Below are 22380 nucleotides of genomic sequence, written 5' to 3'. Positions count from 1 at the left end.
GCCAGAGCAAACTGATTGCAGGAATTGGGGTTGCCTGACTATATCTGACTGCTACAAAAGAATAAAATATGATTTTTCATTCATGTTGCAACTTAAAAATATGCTAAAACACTTCCAGGGAACTGCATATTACATAATAAGGTACTGTTTGTATGCTTGTAGGATTAGTGTCATGACAGGTTTGCTTGAAGTTCCAGAAATGTGGAATTAAAAATTTTACGTTAAAGTGTTGGGAACGCAGAATTGAAATATTAGAAATTGGAGTTCCTGGAACGTGGAATTAAAACTCTGAAATTGATGTTGCAGGTATGCGGAATTGAAAAATGTGAAATGGAATTTCTGTGAATGCGGAATCAAAAAGTTTGAAATTGTATTTCCAGGAATGCAGATTTGCTAAATTTTAAATTGTAGCCACAATAAGAGAAGAATGAAGAGTAGGAGACTACAATTTGAGGTGGCAGGAGGAAATGAGGTGGCAATATGAGGAGGATGTAGGAGAGGGGGCCACAATATGATGGGGATGGAGACAGGGACCACAATATGAGGAGGATGGCGGACAAAGAGCAACAAAGTGAGGTGGATGGAGGTCAGGGGGCCACAATAGGAAGAAGGAGGACTATTTTTAACCCTATGGTCTTCTTATATGGTTTCCTGCTTCTTTGAAAACCATGACAGTATACCTAGCCCAAAAAATTGCTAACTGGCCGTTACACCATGGCCATCTTGGAGATTCTGGTCCCTCAAATGAAAAAAATTAAGTGAGAAGGTAGACCACTTGGACCAGCTTATGAGTGCCATATCTGCCTCCACTTGGCGGAAAACAACTCCTAAGGTAGGACTCCCAGACCCTTTTACTGGCAGGATTTTTTCTGGTGTAAATGTGCTTGTAATCTGTATATTTGGCTTAGACCTCACTCATCAGGTAACGCTGCCCAACAAGTGGGCATAGTTATGACTTTGTTGAGAGATTCCACACAGACATGGGCATTTTCTCTTTGCCATCCACTGACCCATGATTTCAGTTTGTGGGGGAATTCTCTAATACTCTTGGTTTGTTGTATGAGGACCCTGACCGGGAGTCCACAGCAGAGGCTAAGTAATGGTCCTTGCATCAGGGTGAAATGGACTCTGAAACCTATTGTGCTGAATTCTGTAGGTTGTCGGTAGATACAGCTTGGAATTCCTCTGCACTAAAAAGTATTTTACTGAAAGTGCTAAGTAATAAGATTAAAAATCTTGGTTGCTTTTCCTAAGCAGGTATCTTTGGAGAATGCTTGATGTCAGGTATTCAGGCTTCTTAGAGAAAGACAGGTAGAGGAGTCTTACTGGCATTTCTGTATGGCTGAAACAAACTTACTCAGCTAACTCTGAAGTCTATGGTTAGTATGGTTAGTCGCAATTAAAGACGCCATCTGAAGAGACAATGGGGCAGATTTACTTACCCGGCCCATTCGCGATCCAGCGGCGCGTTCTCTGTGATGGATTCGGGTCCGGCCGGGATTCACTAAGGCAGTTCCTCCGCCGTCCACCAGATGTCGCTGCTGCGCTGAAGTCCGCCGAGGCCCACTGGAATGCCCTGAAATTCACCGGCCTATACCTGGTGAAGGTAAGTGCAATTTTCGCAACACATTTTTTTTTTAAATGCGGCAGTTTTTCCGAATCCATCGGGTTTTCGTTCGGCCACGCCCCCTGATTTCCGTCGCGTGCATGCCGGCGCAGATACGCCAAAATCCGATTGCATGCGCCAAAATCCCGGTGCAATACAGGGAAAATACAGGGAAATATTCGGGTAACATGTCGGGAAAACGCGAATCGGGCCCTTAGTAAATGACCCCCAGTGTTTCTATTGTGGGGAATTCGACCATTTTATAGAACATTGCAAGAGACATCTCAATTTTAGTCCAGGAGGGAATGTTGAAAAGACACGCTCCTCTTCCAAGCATGACTTTGTATGTAATTCGGATATATTGGGATTTATAAAATCTTCTGGAATTTTGTTTGCTGCCAGATCTCACCTGTGTAAAGAAGAGTTTAATGTTGTGACTGTCTCGGCAATTGATAACTCTCCTTTAGGAGGCTATTATTCATTCTGTTGAAAAGATTTCTGTTTTAAGTATGATTACCAGGAAAAGCTTGAACTGTTTATCCTGTCTAATTTACTTGCCAGAATTATATACGGACTGCTTTGACTCACGAAAATGTAAAGTAAATTGTAATAGCTCCAGAATTGCCACACTATCTGAATTCTCTGTACCTGCTGAAATATCTGACTTCCATGATATGTTTATTTAATCAGAGTCTAAACCTTGCAGACTCATTAGGAGTATGGCTGTTCATGACTGAGACATTTTTAGTGGGTGCCAGATATCCAGTTAAGATTGGACGCTGCAAAATGTTTAAATGCTAGACAGGCCCAGTAGGTGCTGTTCTTTGCCTGTTTTAACTTTTCGGTGACTTATGTTCCAGCTACCAAAAATGTCAGGGTGGATGCTCTGTATAGAAGTGTAACTCCCAATTTTGAATCTGATAAACCTGAATTTGTGGTGATAAAGATAGTTGTGTTGGCAATTCTGGATACTCAGTTGGACAGCCGAATTTTGAAGGCTTGGGACAATGCACTTAGGGGAACACTGTGGGATAAAATGTTAGTTCCGATGGCCCTGCAGGGTCAGATGTTACAAAAATGCTGTGGCTCCAGGTTGGCAGGCTATCCTGGGGTTGCAGAAACTAAGAGTTTAGTTAACTTTCAGGTGTCTTGGGTATAGAGCAGAGGTGGCTTTGCATGTTGGTAATGTGCGGTCTGTTCCAGATTAAAGGTCTCTCATGCTCATGGACACATTTGGCCATGGACTTTATTATGGATATAACCTTGGGAGAGAAGAAAGTACTGGACCACACATTATACAATGATCTATTGCTGTTACAAAACAAACTTGAGGTTCTTAATTACATTTTGATCAAATTGCATAAGCCCACTAACCACTTCACAGATGTGGATGTGCAGTCCAGTTCTTTTTTCTCTCCCCTTTTGTTTTTTGTCTGGTACCAGCACTCTACCCAATTCGACCCAGGTGTTTTTAAATTAGCAGGAGACTGCAAACATTCGCCTCTCAACCAGTGTCTGAGACCACATTGAGTATTCAAGATCTGTTCATACATGGTGAGCATTTTAGACCTGTTCACATTGTGTGGTATTACATGGTATCTGCTGCTTCTGTGGTGTGGTGCTGATGGGGAGCCGGGGCCCACAGCCATGGGGCTGGCTATGCCTGCCAGTATGGGTGCTGGAGGGCAACTGGGTCTTGGACCCTGCTGGTGCTGTGTTGCAGCGGCGATCGATGCCATGTGATGCCTAATATAACTAAGAACCTCAAGTTAGTTTTGTAAATGTAGCCTAGAAGCAAGAGATTATTATGTAATATGTGGATGTGCAGTCGATTTCTTTTTTCTCTACCAATGTTGGTTTATTATGGATCTGCCACGCTCAGAAGATAACACCGTAATTTGGGTCATTGTGGATTGATTTAAAAAAATGTGTCACCTGATTCCTTTTCCCAAGTTGCCCACAACTAAGGAATTTGTTAAAAATGTGGTTCATCTTCTTGATGTCCCAGAGGACATTGTCACTGACACGGTTTCCCAGTTTATAGCTCATTTCGGAGGGCATTTTGTGGCAGGTTGGGAATAAAATTGTCCTTCTCCCCTGGGTACCTTCCTGAGTTCAACAAACAGACTGAAAGGAAAAATCCGGATGTTGAACAGTTCCTTCATTGTTTTGTGTCTAATAATCAGAATGATTGGGCAGATTCCTTACCTTTGGCCCAATTTGCTCAGTTCCTCTGCGGCAGGCTGTTCTCCATTCTTCTGTTTTAATGGTAAACAGCCTGTTTGTTGGATCCCTTATTGGAGCAAAGTCTTTGGTGCCAGAGAAGGAGTTCTACTGTAATAAATTAGAGGGTAAGGGTAAGGAGGAACCTGGTGGCCTATTCACGGAAAACTAAAATGGTGGCTGACAGGAAAAGAAGAAAAATTTACCTTATGGTAGGTAACCATTTGTGGCTCCTGACAAAAAAAAAATTGAAGTTGAAGGTCCCTTCTAAAAAGTTTGGTTCAAAATTTGGGGGTCCTTTTTTGGTGACAGAATTTATTAATGACATTTTGGTCAGATTGGATACTCCCCCATCGTGGAAAATAAACTCAGTGTTCCATGTCTCCCTTTTAAAGAAGGTGAGTTCAGCTGGGGCTGCGCCTGTGATTGTGTTTCCCCTAGATTCTGATGAAGATTATAGACTCTCAATATTTGAGGGGGACCCTTCAGTATTTGGTTGCCTGAAAGGGCTATGGCATGGAGGATAACTTTTGGGTCTGGGCCTCTGAGGTGGCTGCCTTCCACCAAAGGTATCCTGATAGGTCTTGTCCTGGGAATCTGGGGGATTCCCGTTGAAGGCGGGGGGGGGGGGGGGGGGTACTGTGAGCCCTGTGACCTTTCTAGTCAGTTTTCTACCACTGTGCTATGTAGCCTGATAGTATTTTTGTTGCTGGTTTCTGCATTACCTGCTGGTGTTTTTTAGTCTCAGCTCTGATTATTTGTATTATCTGATTGGGAGTAGTCAGGCTTTAAAAGCTGTTTTCTTTCATTCAGTATTTGCTAGATATTGTTGTATCTGCAGCTTCTCCCTGGCTCTGTTCCGTAGAAATATCTATGTTTACTAAGTAGCTTGTTTCTTTGACCTCGGTATCAGATTCTGTGGAGTTTGTCTTTTCTCTCCCCACTTTCCTGTCTGTTCCCCTTCATCTGTATTTATTTTCTATTGAATGTTTTGTGGACCTGCTATGATTGTTACCCATTATACCTGTCTACTCTATTGCCCTTCTTCCTGCATTCAGTCTCGGTTGTGTGTTTTTGTGTGCATGCAGGGATTGCTTGTTCACCAAAACTTGAAGCTAGCCCATGTAAACTGACCATCACCCGCAGGCAGGGACTAGTTTATCCTAAGAATAAGTGACAGTTTTCCCTTCCCTGTTTAATTAGTTCATACTGCTCTCTTTATATGGTTTCCTGCTTCCTTGAAAACCATGACAGATGGAGGACGGGAGGTCCCAATATGAGGTGGATGGAGGACAGGGGGCCACAATATGAGGAGGATGGTGGACAGCAGGCTACAATATTAAGACATTGAAGGACTGGGGGCACAATATGAATAGGATGGAGGATAGGAGGCCACAATATGTGGAGTGTTGAGTACAGGGGGCCACAATATGTGTAGGATGCAGGGCAGGAGGCAGGATGGAGGACAGGTGTCCACAATATGAGGTGGAGGGGAGAGCGAGCCACAATGGGGGGGGATGGAGGACAGTTTCAACAATATGAGAGGAATAGTGGAGGTAGGGGGATGGAGTACAAAAGTTAGGGCATTATATGAGGTGGGTAGAGAACAGGAGCCACAATATGTGAGGAATGGAGGACGGAAGAGCACAATATGGGGTGGTTGGAAGACATGAGGCCATAATTTGAGCTAAAAGGAGAACAAACGGCCATGATATGAGGAGTTTGGAGGACATGGGGCCTTAATATGGGGGTTGTGGAGGATAGGGGACCACAATATGTGGAGGGTGGAGGAAATGAGTCCACAATATGAAAATGATGCAGGATTGGAGGCCACAATATGAGGGGGAAAAGTGAGGTGGGGGTGACAATATGAGATGGATGGAGCACAGGAGCTATGAGGTGGATGGAGGACATGGTGCCACAATATGAGGAGGATGGGAGGGCAAGAGACCACAATATGAGGTAGATGGAGGACAGCAGGCCACAGTATGAGGGTATGGAGGACAATATTGCCAAACATTTTTTAGAAGGATGAAGGACAGGAGACCACAATATGAATAGGATGGTGGACTGCAAGCTACAATATGAGGGGAGATGGGAGTGGCCACAATATGAGGAGGATGGTTGACAGGAGGCCACAATATGATGTAGATGCAGGACAGGAGGCCACAATAGGAGGAGAATAGGGGGCCACAATATAAGAAGGATGAGGATAGGGGGCCACAATATGAGTAGGATGGAGGACAGCAGGCCACAATATTAACCTTTACAGGACTCAGTCCTTTTCGTCCTAAAGCCAATAACTTTTGCACACTTTGGTGTATGGACCTATGTAAGGTGTTATTCTTCGCGGTATGTGCTGGTATGTTAATTTATATAAATTTGGCACCTATATAACTGTTAGATAATTCTTTATTCAAATATTCATGGATGGAAAAATGGGGAAAAAGTGGTGATCTGGACATTTGGGCTCATGGTCGGCCCGGGAATAATCTTTTTAATATTTTGATAAAAAAGGCATTTTGGGATGCAGTGATACCTATCATGTTTATGATTTTTACTGTTTATTTATTTTTATATGTGTTCTAAGGAATGGGGGGTCATTTAAACTTTCACTTTTTTTAACTATTTTTCAATATTTTTTGTTTAACTTTTAGATTTTTTATAAAAACCGGTTTAAAACAGGAATGGGGCATTATACTTTGTGGGGGATCATTAATGTCAATATTATACTATGGTTGGGGGTTGTGAAATGATAGTGGTTTACAAAAAAAAGGGGGGGAGGGTCTTTTTTCCCTGTTTTTCTAGCTCAAAAGTTGGGAGGTATGTGATTTGTGCTACTATCCATGATGCTGTATTCAGGTTTTTCCCTGGCCATGTTTTGCTACATAATATTCCTATGGGATACTAAGAAGTGTGTTATTGGTCTGTGGTTTGATAGCAGGCTCATTTTGGGAGATGTTGTTTGATGAATGCAGGGGAATTTTTTTTTAGCATGTGACACACACTGTGTCACAGTTTACACAGAAGCAGGAAACTGTTTAGAGAGAGCACCAAGAACTAGGGAAACAGGGAAGGGAAAACTCCCTTACTCTAAGGCTAAGCTAGTCCCTGCCTGCGGGTGATGGTTAGCTTACCTGGGCTAGTTCCGGACCTGACAACTTTTCTCTCTCTGAACATGAAGACCTTTCCAGAAAGTAAGTAAAAGGACTAGATTTGAGCCCCCTAACAAAAAGATTGCTGTAAGAAAACTTGGCGAGCTAGCAATCCCTCCATGCATACAAACACAACCGAAACAGAATACAGGAAGGAGGGCAATAAGGAGGACTGGATTAGTGGGAAACAACCGAAGCAGATTCTCAAATACTCAAAGTTAAATAAACACAGACAAGGGGGAAGAGACAGGAAAGTGGTGAGAGAATACAAGAGAAAAGACAAACTTCACACAATCTCTCACCACCGTCAAAGAAACAAGCTACTAGAAACTATAGATGTTCCAACAGAACAGAGCCAGGAATAAGCAGCAGATACAGCAACACCTAGCAAATACTGAATGATAAAAATTGCCTTAATGGAACCCAGCCAGTCCTGATAGGATAATACAAATTTACACAACCTAGACCTAAAAACAACAGAAACACCAATAACAAAAAACATAAAATAATCAGGTCCCATAGCACAATGATAGAGAACTGACCAGAAAGGCCAAAGGGCGCCTGTTCAAATCCTAACACACTGCTTTTATATGCAGATAGTAATAAGATTTATATTTGTCCAAGGTTTATATTTGATAAACAAAGTGTTATATAACACAGTGTATCCAGAAATCTCCATTCAAGTGTTGCCACACTGTACTTTGGTGTATTTTAGGTGTGTCTCATTGGTCTGCAGTTTGTCAACAGGTTTATTCCGACCAATAGACATTATATAGATGAAAGCTATATACTATATTGTTTTTTTTTAATACAGGGGGGCAGGCTGGCAAACTGTATACTACAGGAGCTAGCAGGCTATATAATACAGGAGCTAGCAGCCTATATATTATAGGAGCTGGCAGGCTGTATACTAGAGGGCCTGGCAGGCTATATACTAGGGGGCTGGCAGGTTATATACTACAGGGGCTGGCAGGCTATATACTACTGGGGGCTGGCTATATAATAGAGGGACTGGCAGGCTATATACCAGAGGGGCTGACAGACTATATACTACAGGGGAAGGCAGGCTATATACTACAGGGCTGGCTGGATATATACTACTGGGGCAGGCTAAATACTACAAGGGCAGGCAGGCTGTATACTACAGGGGCAGGCAGGCTATATACTACAGGGCTGGCTGGATATACACTACAGGGGCAGGCAGGCTGTATACTACAGGGGCAGGCAGGCTGTATACTACAGGGGCAGGCAGGCTGTATACTACAGGGGCAGGCAGGCTGTATACTACAGGGGCAGGCGGGCTGTATACTACAGGGGCTGGCAGGCTATATACTACATGGGCTGGTGGGCTGTATACTACAGGGGCTGGCAGGCTGTATACTACAGGGACTGGCGGCTATATACTGGGGGCTGTTACCAATGAATTTCCCACCCTTGGCTTATACTCAAGGCAATAGGTTTTCACAGTTTTTCGTGTTAAAATTAGGTAACTCGCCTTGGGTCAGCTTATACTCGAGTATATATGGTAACTATCAAACCAAGTTTATCCTGATTGTCTCCAAGAAGAGGACCTATGGGGGGCGTTGTAAAGGTGAGTACAGTGTAATTTTTTTTTAATACAGGTGGGCAGGCTGGCAGACTGTTTATTAGAGGGGCTGGCAGGCTATATACTAGAGGACTTAAAAATGAACTTAAAAATAAATTTTAACTTTGTTAGAACGTACAACACCATCTGCCTGCATATTTTCTTCCAGCTACATTATAATTAAAGGAGGATAATGAAAATGCGATGGTGCTAGTCTGAACGGTGACATACTTTCAGGAGGAGAAACTGCAGTTTAGTGCTGTTCATTGGTGAAATAACGAATGAGAAGAATAGTATTGGGAGCTCCAGTCATAGTGAAATTATTTTCTCTATTTCTGTGGATTTTTTCTAAGACTGTGTGGACCGGTCTTATACCGTGAGTAGCTCCTTAAGGGGCCAACTGTGCACCACAAATAACTGTGTTTCTGTGCTATATACTAGGGGGCAGGCAGGCTATATACTAGGGGGCAGGCAGGCTATATACTACAGGGGCTGGCAGGCTATATACTAGAGGGGCTGGCAGACTATATATTACAGGGGCAGGCAGGCTATATACTACAGGGCTGGCAGGATATATACTATAGGGGCAGGCTATATAATACAGGGGCAGGCAGGCTATATACTAGAGGGGCTGGCAGCCTATATACTAGAGGGGCTGGCAGGCTATATACTAGGGGGCAGGCAGGCTATATACTACAGGAGCTGGCAGGCTAAATATTACAGGGGCTGGCAGGCTATTTACTACAGGGCTGGCAGGATATATACTATATGGGCAGGCTATATAATACAGGGGCAAGCAGGCTATATACTAGAGGGGCAGGCGGCCTATATACTAGAGGGGCAGGCAGGCTTTTTTTCTACAGGAGCTGGCAGGCTAAATATTACAGGGGCTGGCAGGCTATATACTACTGGGGGATGGCTAGCTATAAACTAGAGGGGCTGGCAGGCTATATACTACAGGGCTGGCATGCTATATACTACAGGGCTGGCTGCATATATACTACTGGGGGCTGGCAGGCTATATACTACTGGGGGCTGGCAGGCTATATACTCCAGGAGCTGGCAGGCTATATACTAGAGGTGCTAGCAAACTATTTACTCCAGGGACAGGCAGACTATATATTACAGGGCTGGCTGGATATATACTACAGGGGCAGGCTATATACTACAGTGGCTGTCGGCCTATATACTAGGGGGCTGGCAGGCTATATACTACCTGGACTGCCAGGCCATATACTACAGGGGCTGGCAGGCTAAATACTACTGGGGGATGGCTGGCTATATACTAGAGAGGCTGGCTATATACTACAAAGGCGGGCAGGCAGGCTGTATACTACAGGGGCAGAAAGGCTATATAATACAGGGGCAGAAAGGCTATATACTACAGGGGCAGGAAGGCTATATACTACAGGGGCAGGAAGGCTATGTACTACAGGGGCTGGCAGGCTGTATACTACATGGGCTGGCAGGCTACATACTGGGGGCTGTGATCAATCCATTTCCCACCCTTGGCTTATACTCGAGGCAATAGGTTTTCACAGTGTTTCGTGTTAAATTTAGGTACATCGGCTTATCCTCGGGTCAGCTTATACTCGAGTATATATGGTAACTACCAAACCAAGTTTATCCTGATTGTATCCAAATTATTTATTTTATATTAATTCTTCCATTTACCAGGAAACATTTAATGTCAATAATATCTATATATTTCTTGGGTTGACCTGGGTTCCTGAACATCTCACCACTTTCTTATTTGACCCAAACTCCTTGTAAATAACCCCCTGCTCAATTCTACAATTCTAAAAGCTCCCCCAGTCATTCAACAATTCCCCTGGTACAGAGTACACCCCATCCTTGGCATAGTACGTCTCTTACCTAAAGAGAAGTTTACCCAGTTCTCCATGAACTCAAACACTTCTTTCTTGCACATATTTAAAAGCCACATATTCTATTGCCTTTTTGGTGACGCTTGTGGCACTGTTTTCAATGTATATATATACAAGAAAAAACATATAAGATATGCAGTTATGTTTAACCCCTTAATGACCACCGTATCGGCTTTTTACGGCGGTCATTAAGGGTACTTCTTCTGACGCGTACGCCTTTCTCCGGCGCCGCGTCAGAAGAAGATTTCGGGACACTGGTGCCGGTGTCGGGCTGTGATATCACCGGGTGTTTAAGCGTGTCCCCCGTGGATCGGACCCCCCCGGTGTGCTTACCGGGGGATCCGATCCCTCCTGCCGCTGCCCCGGGTCCCAACGAGTGACCCGGGGCTGTCGGCTCCTCTCTGTGCCGGGTTCTGCCTTCCTGGCAGGACCCGGCTGTAAGTAACTGAGCATGCAGCATGCGCAGGGATGCATCTGCCATGAGGCGAGATGAAAATCTCGCCTCAGGCGGTAGAATGCGGGTCCCTGTAAAGGGCGGCAAAATTTGCCGCTCTAAAGTGGGCGATTCGGGCGTCCATTAACGCCCGAATCGCCCACCAGCTATAATAAATCATCTCTTTAAGACACAGGCGCGATTTATATGCGGAGCAACGCAGCACCTTTCCGGCAGCTGCGTCGCTCTGTTCTAAGCTGTGACACAGGCGTCATGATGTCACGCGCCTGTGTCACTGTGCGGAGCCGCGGCTCACAGAAGACCGGAGCCGCGCGCCGAGGGAGCAGCTGCCTGCAGGTGAGTATGATTTTTCTTATTTTTCATGTACTTTAATTAAATGTGGGGAGGTTTCATGTTATACTGGGAGGGGGGGTACTATATAGGGCTAGAAAACGTTTAATACTGGGGGGGGGGCGCTATAGATATCATATGGGGCCATAATTATTTTATACCTGGGGGGGGGGGGTGCTATATATATTATTTGGGGCCATAATTATTTTATACTAAGGGGGGGGGGATGTTATATGTATTATTTGGGGCCATAAATATTTTATACTGGGGGGGGGGTGCTATATATATTATTTGGGGCAATAATTATTTTATACTAGGGGGGGATGCTATATGTATTATTTGGGGCCATAATTATTTTATACTAGGGGGGGGATGCTACATATATTATTTGGGGCCATAATTATTTTATACTGGGGGGGGGATGCTATATTTTATTTGGGGATTTGGGGCTATAATTATTTTATACTGGGGGGATGCTATATATATTATATGGGGCCATAATTATTTTATACTAGGGGGGATGCTATATTTTATTTGGGGATTTGGGGCCATAATTATTTTATACTGGGGGGATGCTATATATTATATATCACTATATCACTAAGCTGGGAGGCTGTATATGGGATACAGTATATTACTAAGCTGGGAGGGGACTATATATCGGGTACAGCATATTACTAAGCTGGGGGGATGTATATGGGATACAGTATATTGCTAAGCTGGGAGGGGATTGTATATGTGGGGCAAGATTTTATTTAAGCTGTAGGGGATCTGTATATAATTTAATTGGGTGGTGAATAACGAGGCCTTTAAATATATGAGAGCAGGGATATATAAAAATAAATGTAATATATATATATATATATATATATATATATATATATATATATATATATATTCATTAGGGGGTGCTATATATTTATTAGTTATAGGATACAGATTACTTTGCATCATGTAAACCAAATGTTGGGGGGGTCTGTAATAATAAATTGGGGGTGTTGTATATTGATTGGTGCTTAGCATGCTATAATTCCAGTAGACTATAATATATATATATATAATGAAGGGATGTGTTATATGTGGGGAGAGTGCGGTCAGTTGTGTTGTGAGGGGTATATATTATTTAGGAGCACAGCGTTGTTTTCCAGGAGACTTCATACTGTAAGTGACTGTGGTATTTTTAGGGACGCCGGGTGGAGATGCTGCACGGAGCTGAAGATATCCGGCCGTGAATTCAGCAGTGATACGTCATGGATTGGAGAACCCGGAATAAAGTTCTACTGATGGAAGAGATTGTCATCTATAAGGTACTAGATGTCACTAATGCCTCTCAGATCCTGTAGTCAGTCACACAGTGTCAGGGAGCTGTCTGTAGGGTTGTTAATTGTTAGTAAAGTTTTCAGCATTTACTTAACAGGGAGCGGGGGGGGGGGGGGCAGCATTTTAATATTCGCCTCAGGCAGCAAATATGCTAGAATCGGCCCTGGGCATGCGGCATGCGGCATGCTCAGTTACTTACACTATACACTCCAATACAAGTGTATTGCAGTGTAAAGGCTTGAATAAGCGATCGGATGATCGCTTATTCAAGCCAAGAAGTAGAAAATGTATAAAAGTAAAAAAAAAAATTAAATCTTTTTATAATATAATTAAATAAATAAATAAAATAAAAGTCCCATAATCTCCCCAGTAACACATAAAATGCAAATAAAGTAAATAAAACACAAAAATACGTACATATTTGGTATCACCGCGTCCGTATTAATCTGTACAATAAATCTAAATCAATATTGAACCCGCTTGGTGAACTACGTAAAAAAAAAACTCGAAAAACTTCCCATAATATACAATTTTTCATCAAACACCATCACAAAAAATGTTCTAAAAAGTGATCAAAAAAGTTACGTTCCCTAATATGATACGACTGAAAAGAACAACTGTTTTTGCAAAAAATAAGCCCTCAACCAGATCCGACAACAGAAAAATACAGAAGTTATGGCCCTGAAAATTTGTCAATAGTAAAAACAATGCGATTTTCTCCAATATTGGTTTTGCTCAGGAAAATTGAGCAAAAATAAGAAAAACAATATAAATGAGGTATCACCACAATCGTAGTGAACCAAAGAATAAAGATAAAATATTATTTTTACGTCACGGTGACCGGGGAAAAAAAAATGCTAACAATCCAAAATAAAAATTGATGATTTTGTTTGTGTCCCCCTTAAAATAGTTAATAAAATCTCATGAATATGCTTTAGACTCCCAAAATGAATTATCTATAGATTGTATATCATCCCGTAAATAATAAGACCTCATATGTTTGCATTACCAAAAAAAATAAAAATTTATAGGTCGTACAATGTGACAATACAAATCTGCTGTGAATGGCGCATCCATTCATTCTATACTCGGCCGTGTGCCCGTACAGCAGTCACCACCACATATGGGGTATCAGTAAACTCGGGAGGAATTGGGCATCAAGCGTTGCAGTGCGTTTCATCATTTAATTTATTCTGAAACTGTCAGTTTGGCCTAAATGAATGTATTTTCCCAAAAAATTCTATAGTTTCTAAATCGCAGGTCCATATTGTTTTAAGCCATGTGAAACACTTAAAGGGTTAATAGACTTAATAGAAGTTGTTTTACATATGTTGAGGGGTGAACTTTCTATGGTGGGGTAATTTATGGGGTTTTACTATTATTTAGGCCTCTCAAAGTCACTTGAAAGCTGAGTTGTCCCTCAAAATGTGAGTTTTGGCAATTTTCATGAAAATAAGAAAAATCGCACCTAAAGTTCTGCACCTCATAACATCCTAGAAAAATGACCGGAAGTATAAAATATCATCCCAACATAAAGCAGATATTCTGTAAATGTTAATTGTCAAACTTTTTGGGTAGTTTTACATCTTGTCTGGAAACCAGAACATTTCAAACTTGGAAAATGAAGAATTGTTACAAACTTTTGCCAAATTTTCACTTTTTTTCAGAACGAAACGCAAAACTTATCACTTAAATTTTATAACTAACATGAAGTACAATGTGTCACGAGAAAACATTCTCAAAATCACCTGGATATGTTAAAGCGTTCCGAAGTTATAACCAATTATCATGAGACATGTCAGATTTGAAAAATCTGGTCTGGTCATTGAGCTGAAAACTAGTGTCGGTGATAAGGTGTTAAGTATGTCAAGTGATAAGGTGTCAAGTATGCAATACAACAGTTATGTCATCAAAGAAAGGGCCATATTCGTGTTGCAAATTCCAACATTGTGGTGGTCTATTGTCTTTATTATGAGCTTTTTCCCCCAGGAATCCTGCTCTCTAAAGGTGCTTAAAAAGGAGTAAAGTCATACTGGCAGTTCATCAATACAAACCCCATGATACCAAGTAAAGTGTTTCATGTATCATTCATAAGAGCAGGTAGAGCAGTGTTTTAATGTACCACACTTAAGCAATATATTCCTTGTGGACCTTTTGTTGAAGGGACTTAATGGCTGATCCATAATGTTCTATTCTTTTTTTTTAAGGTTTCTTAACTTAGGTGACCTCAAAATAACTGTAATATACCCTGGCTGTAGGTCCTCTACTATACACAATAGTCTTCTGAATCTAGGTGATTGTCTGTATTATAAAGTCAAATTGCTTGTCTTTTGAAATGCAGCAGTGTATTTCTAACTTACATCCTTCAGTAGTATAAGTCTGCAGTGCATCATATGCTAAGATTCTTCTTTAACACAAGAAGTGCCACAATCAGGGCTGCCTTTAGCCCTTTTGCTTCCTAAGGCAATACTTGCTGCCAACCAATCCACCCCCCATGCCCAATGATGCTACCTTACAAACTAGTAGTCAGTGACACAGACAATAGTGACATCAAGTATCCAGCACCTTATAGGTGATGATCTGCTCCATCAGGAAAAGGACTTTTTTTACTATTTTTCCCGCCCATGATTTATCTCGTCTGAATTCATAGTTAAACGTCTTCAGCTCTATGCAGCACAGCTCCACACTAAAACATCCTTTATATAGTCACCAAATAAATAATAGTATATACAGCACGAGTGATGGGCAAATATTTGTTGAAATTCGATTCGGCCCGATTCGCCGAATTTTTTGAAAAAATTTGATTTGACCCGTTTGGAATCATGACGAACCACGTTAAAAAAACAGGTATTTCCTGGTTGCAGAGAGCCAGTAGGGTGTTCTAGAATGTTGTGCCATGCTTTAATATGCATAGGGACCGTGGTTTGGTCTTCAAACAATGCTGTGTTTTAGTATGACACGCACATGACAGCCGCAGCTCTTAAAATCGCTTCACTCTTCAATTTCATGGGCACTTACAGGGGCCAATTTCACCAAATAAGTGAAGTTGGAACGCAGCCTGGCAAGTCCAGTTTGAAAGGACTGAGCTGAGGGCCAAGATCCCACTATAACATCAAAGAGTGCACTCTTTTTACACTGACATCAGATGATTCCATAGATTACAACAGAAGCTGTTCTGTTAAATGCGGATACATGTAGAAACGGAGAGGGTGTCGACAGTAATTTTGCACCAATATCACTGATCATTTTGCCCTTCTTTTCATCCGTCAGTGTCTACTTTCAATCGGTCATTAAGCCATCAGCATTGCTAAAACCAAAAACAAACAGGATTGGATCCAGAACCGAAATGACCAGTAAATGCGATATTTGCATGTCCTCTGTGTTCTGTATCCACTTCTGCATTTGGCTTTCAATCCTGAAACTTTTAATTTCTTCTGACAGATGAAATAAAGGGAAAAACCAAACATAATGGCAACGTCAAAGAGTGGTGGAGGATGAAAACACCATTAAGGAAATTGCAGAGTGTTCCAGGGAGACAGTGGTCAGTTGACAGCAGCATGAGAAGGCCGCAGAGTGGTGTATTGACAAATTATGAAGGTGGCAGCAACATTCTAGGCCACAGAGTGGCACAATGAATTCGAAGTTTGAAATGAATTCGAAGTTGAAATATTTTATTTAAATTTGAAGATTAGAGACATCATCCATTACAATTTCCCTGAAAATATTATGTTTTTGCCAAAAAACAACTTCAAAGGTGGCAATGGCAGGCAGCAGTAGCGGCATGAGGTCAGAGAGTGGCACCATGACAAATTCTTTAGTTGGCAGCAACATAGTAGGTCACAGTGTGGCACAATGTTAGAGCGTGGAGGTGGCAGTGGCAGCAGCAGCAGCATGAGGTCAGAGAGTGGCACAATGAAAAATTCGGGAGATTGCAGCAACATGGTAGGCCACAGTGTGGCACAATGTTTGAGTGTGGAGGCGGCAGTGGCAGCAGCATGAGGTCAGAGAGCACAATGAAAAATTTGCGAGATGGCAGCAACATGGTAGGCCACAGTGTGGCACAATGTTAGAGTGTGGAGGCGGCAGTGGCAGAAGCAGCAGCATGAGGTCAGAGACTGGCAGAATGAAAAATTCGGGAGGTGGCAGCAACATGGTAGGGCCACAGTGTGGTCTTAGAGCTCGGAGATGGCAGTGACAGAAGCAGCAGGAGGTCAGAGAGTAGCACAATGACAAATTCTGGAGGTGGCAGTAATATTATACTGTGGAGGTGCCAGCAGCAGGAGGTCAGAAAGTGGTACAATGACAGAGTGTGGAGGTGGGTGACAATTCCAGTCCCTGGTAAAGATGGTGGAAAGCAGATGGAGCAACTGGCAGCAGATGTGTGGCATCAGACGGGTGGCAGCCTCAGAATAGTGGTGGAGGCAGGTAGTTAGAATCCAGACTCATTTCTCAACGTTTGGGGGAGGCTTCATGGCTGATCTAATCTGATGCATAATGCATTGGTGTGTTGAAATCCTGGCAGATCCATGCCTGATTCATCCTGACAAAGGTCAGTCTCTCCACATTACGTGTGGACAAGCGGGTTTTTCTTGTGGTAACGATGGCCCTGTCGCACTGAACACCCGCTCTGATACCACACTACTGGTCGGGCAGGAAAGTTTCTCTAATGCAAACTCAAACATCAAGTTTGGCTGCCCAGTAGTCCAGTGGATCCTCTAAGTGGGATGGTAGAGTGCTGTCCAAGTAGGCGACCACCTGCTTGCGAAGGGTCTGCTCCATGTCCTGCTCCTGCTGTTGGTGGCTGCCCTTCTCACTAGATGACAGTCCTCATTAAGGACTCCAGACTTAAGCTGCTGCTGATGGAGCTGCTAATGCTCCTACTCCCCAATTTCCCCACAGCAGCCGTGGCAGTAGTACGTGAGAGATGACTGCCAGGAATCCCCCGGTCAGACCTGACAGAGGATGTCTGCACAGTATATCTCTATAGTATGCCAGTTGTTCCTCCCCTTCGGCAGCTGAAAAAAAAGGCACCCATTTTTGACTGGTATCTAGGGTCCAAGAGGGGGGAGAGCCAAAAGACATCCCTATGCCGGATGTTGACTATTTGGATGTCACTAGATAGGCAAAGCAGCTTGCTGCGTGTCATCTGCACAAGTGACTCTGAGGGACTCCTGTCCTCCATCTCCACTGTATACTGCCACGGTGCTTCTGGGTCATCTGCCTCATCTACTACCTCTGGATGCTCCTGCTCCTCCTCTCCTGTCACCTGAGTAGAAAAAACATTAATTTCACCAGACTCTGCTTGTGCTCCAAAATCGCATATTAGCCTATGCTGGGGGAAGCCTTTTTGCCGCTGCAACTCGAAGAGGGTGTGCTTGGCTTTGTAAGAATGGCTGAAGTGCATGCACAGCTTCCTGTCCAGTTTTAGAATGTCTTGCAGATGGGTGGAAGACTTCAGGAACCTGTTGACAACCAGATTGAACACCATCCCCCATCTCTCCTCGATGCAGTGCGGACAACATGTTCCTCCCATTGTCTGTCACCATGGTTCCAATGTGTAGTTGTCACAGAGAAAGCCACACATTGATTTCTTCATGCATGACGGGGAGCAGTTCCTCCCCTGTGGGACTTCGTTTGCCCAGGTAAACCAGGTGTAGAACTGCGTGACACCGCTCTGCCCAGCACATGTGGTATGATGGAGCAGACGTTGGCGCAGGAGCGTCAGTTTGACAAAGTAGTGGAGAAAGTGGTGTCTCCTGTTCAAGTTGTGGGTGTGGCTGGGCTGGAAGCAGATTCACCCAGTGGGCTGTAAAGGACATGTACTGGCCCTGACTGTAGTTATAGCTCCACATGTCCGCACTGCCATGCACCTTGGAAATACCCGATAAGCTCAAGGACTGGCCCACCTTCTGTTCTTCATATTTGTGAAGGGCTGGTATTGCCTTTTTGGAAAATAAATTTTGGCTTGGAACTCTCCACCTTGGTTCGGCCAGCCATTAGTTCTCTGAAGGGTGCCAAGTCCACGACCTTGAAAGGTGCAGTACCAACAACTTGGACAGGAGCATAGCTGTATGTTGGACGCGTACAGCTGTCTCTTTGTAATCGCCTCGCTCCACAACTGCTGGCGCCATGTGTAGCGAGGAGCAGGAACGTCTGGACCGGGAGATGATGTCAAAGACAAACTGCTCCCTTAAGCCGAGGTGCTGACTGGCTAAAATGGCATGTGTGCCACTAGGTTCTGCTGCTGCTGTTGCTGCGCCTGCAAGATGGACCACATCCCGCCCATGATTTATCTCGTCTGAATTCATAGTTAAACGTCTTCAGCTCTATGCAGCACAGCTCCACACTAAAACATCCTTTATATAGTCACCAAATAAATAATAGTATATACAGCACGAGTGATGGGCAAATTTGTTGAAATTCGATTCGGCCCGATTCGCCGAACTTTTTGAAAAAATTTGATTTGACCCGTTTCGAATCATGACGAACCACGTTAAAAAAACAGGTATTTCCTGGTTGCAGAGAGCCTGTAGGGTGTTCTAGAATGTTGTGCCATGCTTCAATATGCATAGGGACCGTGGTTTGGTCTTCAAACAATGCTGTGTTTTAGTATGACACGCACATGACAGCCGCAGCTCTTAGAATCGCTTCACTCTTCAATTTCATGGGCACTTACAGGGGCCAACTTCACCAAATAAGTGAAGTTGGAACGCAGCCTGGCAAGTCCAGTTTGAAAGGACTGAGCTGAGGGCCAAGATCCCACTATAACATCAAAGAGTGCACTCTTTTTACACTGACATCAGATGATTCCATAGATTACAACAGAAGCTGTTCTGTTAAATGCGGATACATGTAGAAACGGAGAGGGTGTCGACAGTAATTTTGCACCAATATCACTGATCATTTTGCCCTTCTTTTCATCCGTCAGTGTCTACTTTCAATCGGTCATTAAGCCATCAGCATTGCTAAAACCAAAAACAAACAGGATTGGATCCAGAACCGAAATGACCAGTAAATGCGATATTTGCATGTCCTCTGTGTTCTGTATCCACTTCTGCATTTGGCTTTCAATCCTGAAACTTTTAATTTCTTCTGACAGATGAAATAAAGGGAAAAACCAAACATAATGGCAACATCAAAGAGTGGTGGAGGATGAAAACACCATTAAGGAAATTGCAGAGTGTTCCAGGGAGACAGTGGTCAGTTGACAGCAGCATGAGAAGGCCGCAGAGTGGTGTATTGACAAATTATGAAGGTGGCAGCAACATTCTAGGCCACAGAGTTGCACAATGAATTCGAAGTTTGAAATGAATTCGAAGTTGAAATATTTTATTTACATTTGAAGATTAGAGACATCATCCATTACAATTTCCCTGAAAATATTATGTTTTTGCCAAAAAACAACTTCAAAGGTGGCAATGGCAGGCAGCAGTAGCGGCATGAGGTCAGAGAGTGGCACCATGACAAATTCTTTAGTTGGCAGCAACATAGTAGGTCACAGTGTGGCACAATGTTAGAGCGTGGAGGTGGCAGTGGCAGCAGCAGCAGCATGAGGTCAGAGAGTGGCACAATGAAAAATTCGGGAGATTGCAGCAACATGGTAGGCCACAGTGTGGCACAATGTTTGAGTGTGGAGGCGGCAGTGGCAGCAGCATGAGGTCAGAGAGCACAATGAAAAATTTGCGAGATGGCAGCAACATGGTAGGCCACAGTGTGGCACAATGTTAGAGTGTGGAGGCGGCAGTGGCAGAAGCAGCAGCATGAGGTCAGAGAGTGGCAGAATGAAAAATTCGGGAGGTGGCAGCAACATGGTAGGGCCACAGTGTGGTCTTAGAGCTCGGAGATGGCAGTGACAGAAGCAGCAGGAGGTCAGAAAGTAGCACAATGACAAATTCTGGAGGTGGCAGTAATATTATACTGTGGATGTGCCAGCAGCAGGAGGTCAGAAAGTGGTACAATGACAGAGTGTGGAGGTGGGTGACAATTCCAGTCCCTGGTAAAGATGGTGGAAAGCAGATGGAGCAACTGGCAGCAGATGTGTGGCATCAGACAGGTGGCAGCCTCAGAATAGTGGTGGAGGCAGGTAGTTAGAATCCAGACTCATTTCTCAACGTTTGGGGGAGGCTTCATGGCTGATCTAATCTGATGCATAATGCATTGGTGTGTTGAAATCCTGGCAGATCCATGCCTGATTCATCCTGACAAAGGTCAGTCTCTCCACATTACGTGTGGACAAGCGGGTTTTTCTTGTGGTAACGATGGCCATGTCGCACTGAACACCCGCTCTGATACCACACTACTGGTCGGGCAGGAAAGTTTCTCTAATGCAAACTCAAACATCAAGTTTGGCTGCCCAGTAGTCCAGTGGATCCTCTAAGTGGGATGGTATAGTGCTGTCCAAGTAGGCGACCACCTGCTTGCGAAGGGTCTGCTCCATGTCCTGCTCCTGCTGTTGGTGGCTGCCCTTCTCACTAGATGACAGTCCTCATTAAGGACTCCAGACTTAAGCTGCTGCTGATGGAGCTGCTAATGCTCCTACTCCCCAATCTCCCCACAGCAGCCGTGGCAGTAGTACGTGAGAGATGACTGCCAGGAATCCCCCGGTCAGACCTGACAGAGGATGTCTGCACAGTATATCTCTATAGTATGCCAGTTGTTCCTCCCCTTCGGCAGCTGAAAAAAAAGGCACCCATTTTTGACTGGTATCTAGGGTCCAAGAGGGGGGAGAGCCAAAAGACATCCCTATGCCGGATGTTGACTATTTGGATGTCACTAGATAGGCAAAGCAGCTTGCTGCGTGTCATCTGCACAAGTGACTCTGAGGGACTCCTGTCCTCCATCTCCACTGTATACTGCCACGGTGCTTCTGGGTCATCTGCCTCATCTACTACCTCTGGATGCTCCTGCTCCTCCTCTCCTGTCACCTGAGTAGAAAAAACATTAATTTCACCAGACTCTGCTTGTGCTCCAAAATCGCATATTAGCCTATGCTGGGGGAAGCCTTTTTGCCGCTGCAACTCGAAGAGGGTGTGCTTGGCTTTGTAAGAATGGCTGAAGTGCATGCACAGCTTCCTGTCCAGTTTTAGAATGTCTTGCAGATGGGTGGAAGACTTCAGGAACCTGTTGACAACCAGATTGAACACCATCCCCCATCTCTCCTCGATGCAGTGTGGACAACATGTTCCTCCCATTGTCTGTCACCATGGTTCCAATGTGTAGTTGTCACAGAGAAAGCCACACATTGATTTCTTCATGCATGACGCGGAGCAGTTCCTCCCCTGTGGGACTTCGTTTGCCCAGGTAAACCAGGTGTAGAACTGCGTGACACCGCTCTGCCCAGCACATGTGGTATGATGGAGCAGACGTTGGCGCAGGAGCGTCAGTTTGACAAAGTAGTGGAGAAAGTGGTGTCTCCTGTTCAAGTTGTGGGTGTGGCTGGGCTGGAAGCAGATTCACCCAGTGGGCTGTAAAGGACATGTACTGGCCCTGACTGTAGTTATAGCTCCACATGTCCGCACTGCCATGCACCTTGGAAATACCCGATAAGCTCAAGGACTGGCCCACCTTCTGTTCTTCATATTTGTGAAGGGCTGGTATTGCCTTTTTGGAAAATAAATTTTGGCTTGGAACTCTCCACCTTGGTTCGGCCAGCCATTAGTTCTCTGAAGGGTGCCAAGTCCACGACCTTGAAAGGTGCAGTACCAACAACTTGGACAGGAGCATAGCTGTATGTTGGACGCGTACAGCTGTCTCTTTGTAATCGCCTCGCTCCACGACTGCTGGCGCCATGTGTAGCGAGGAGCAGGAACGTCTGGACCGGG

This window comes from Engystomops pustulosus, chromosome 5, assembly GCF_040894005.1.
Source record: "Engystomops pustulosus chromosome 5, aEngPut4.maternal, whole genome shotgun sequence".
Taxonomy (NCBI): domain Eukaryota; kingdom Metazoa; phylum Chordata; class Amphibia; order Anura; family Leptodactylidae; genus Engystomops; species Engystomops pustulosus.
This window is presented reverse-complemented; position numbering follows the sequence as displayed.